Source organism: Palaemon carinicauda, chromosome 2 (assembly GCF_036898095.1).
Source record: "Palaemon carinicauda isolate YSFRI2023 chromosome 2, ASM3689809v2, whole genome shotgun sequence".
Lineage (NCBI taxonomy): Eukaryota > Metazoa > Arthropoda > Malacostraca > Decapoda > Palaemonidae > Palaemon > Palaemon carinicauda.
Window position 1 is genome coordinate 18,991,427 of NC_090726.1, and position 2,500 is coordinate 18,993,926.

Genomic DNA, 2,500 nt, shown 5'->3' on the forward strand with positions numbered 1-2,500 from the left:
TGTTTCATTATCCGTCGACATGGGACATAATTGGTATTTTCGTGTATTTTTACCAATTAAAATACATACGCCCAGAAGTATTTAACTGGGAAATTATGGATCGAGTTGATTCGAGAACAATATAAACTTTGTAGGACAACTACACTTGGATACTCTGATTCATAAATACTTGAATATCAAGCGATATGTTCGATTACTAATTAGGACGAAATGTTGCAATTTGAAAGATGGAAAAATCCTTCAACCCCTGTATAACAAGGGACTCTTATTTTTATTGATATTCGACATTTTGGGTGTCCAAACCTAATATCGCATATCAGACATATATTAATTATATTATACTGTATTACTGATTATCAGAACTTATAACCAAATAGGCATTGAATTATGTTTATTGGTGAGGTACCTTTCTTTGTTATATAATTTCTCCTTTTTATTTCACAGGATTTTCTGTTATATATGGGTAAGCCCAGCATTAAGTAATATTATCTAGCGGGGTCATATGTACCGCGACAATATCTGTATGAATAACATTTGCTTAATTTCTTATTATACCAAGCTTAGGAATACGATAAATTGAAATAGGACCAGCTTTGATTATACTTCTCTTCGTATCGTTTTTTAACAATAGAAAAGGTTGCTTATTATACTTGGTTGGAATACCTTACTTAGGTATGTGAAAATAGATGTATATAGTTCAAATACATTCATTAGTCCATGTTACGTGACATCAAGCATATTGAAATCAGTGGCAATGGGTTTCATGATATATAAATGATGATTATTCATATAAAGCCCCCTACCGTAAAAAATAAAAAATGTATAATTAAACCATTACATTGTCCACTTCGTTATTTATTTTCTAATGAAAACTGTTCGAAAGCAAAATTAAAATGATCTAACCATTCAATGGATGTAAACAATACGAAAAGGGTTGCGAGGGTTGTTGAGTCATCTGTTCAGCAGAGATTTATACTAAAATATATTGTTCTTTATTCTTGTGTTTAAAAACAGTTAAATAAACATATTTCTTTTAAAGACACAATTCTCCAGAGTCGTATCCAGACAGATCAGATGGAAGCTGTATGACAGCATGACTCAATAGAAAGTAGTTTTCCTGTTACATTAGTTTTTGCCAATAGTTATCAAGTAATTGAAATCCGCTGACAACTAAATTATATTTTCGTAAAAATATTTGTTATAAAGATGTATGTATTTTCTCTATGCCTTATATAAGAGCATAAGATTAAAAAATGAGAGCATTATAGGGAACGGTAGAGTTTCTATAAATAATCTCAGGAAGCTTTCTTTTTAAGAGAGAGAGAGAGAGAGAGAGAGAGAGAGAGAGAGAGAGAGAGAGAGAGAGAGAGAGAGAGAGAGAGAATTTGAAGTGAAGTATGATACGTTTCATAATCATAGGACGATAATTAATTTATCATCTAACAAGATCCTTCCAGAATTTATTGGTAATGTGTATTTATATGATTTAAGTTATAAAGCAATTATACTCTATGCATCTGTATTATAGGACTTAATCTTTTAAGCATTTGCTGTAACATTAGATTACCACGGCAAAGAAAGGATTGCCCCTATGAAGGTATTGGTGCAGTTCCTTTGGGTGATGTTATTGAAAACAGGATTTTGACATGACTTTTACAGGTTCTAATTAAATTCATGAGATTTAACTCGATCTGCAAAAGTCAAACTGGATTTCATTCTAACTTCATTTAGTATCTAATGCATATGCATTAGGACTGGAAGACTCTACATGCATAATCAATTCCAGTGGTTTTATTAAATTCCATTAGCTTTTTTTCTTGGCGGTGATTTCATTGTAGGAATATTCAATAGAGATGTAAAATTAAGGCAAGGAGAGAGAGAGAGAGAAAAAAAAATAAAAGAAGAGAATAAAAAGGGGTTGCTGTTTTAATTTAATATATCTATGTAATATATATATATATATATGTATATATATATATATATATATATATATATATATATATATATATATATATATATATATGTATATATGTATATATATATATATATATATATATATATATATATATATATATATATATATATATATATATATATATATATATATATATATGTATATATACACATACATATATGAACACTTTATTATTATACACATACATATATGAACACTTTATTATTGAATTTGTTTTGCCATCAAAGATGGAGAGAATTTTGCTATAGGATCATGAATGTGTGATATAAAGAACAATAAATTGTTCTCCATGTGCTCATTTAATATGTCCTGATAGTTAAACGCGGTTGCTATTCCCCCTAGAATATACACATTGCACATGATAAAAATAATAGGCTTATATTGATTCCTAGGGTTTACAGTTTCAATGACCCCATCACAGGTGTTTCTATTATCATTTATTTTTTTTTCAAATTATTTCTTGTATTTGCTGCTTTTTAACTGTTTTCTTTCTTTTATAATCCTATTTTTCATTTTCATTCGTTT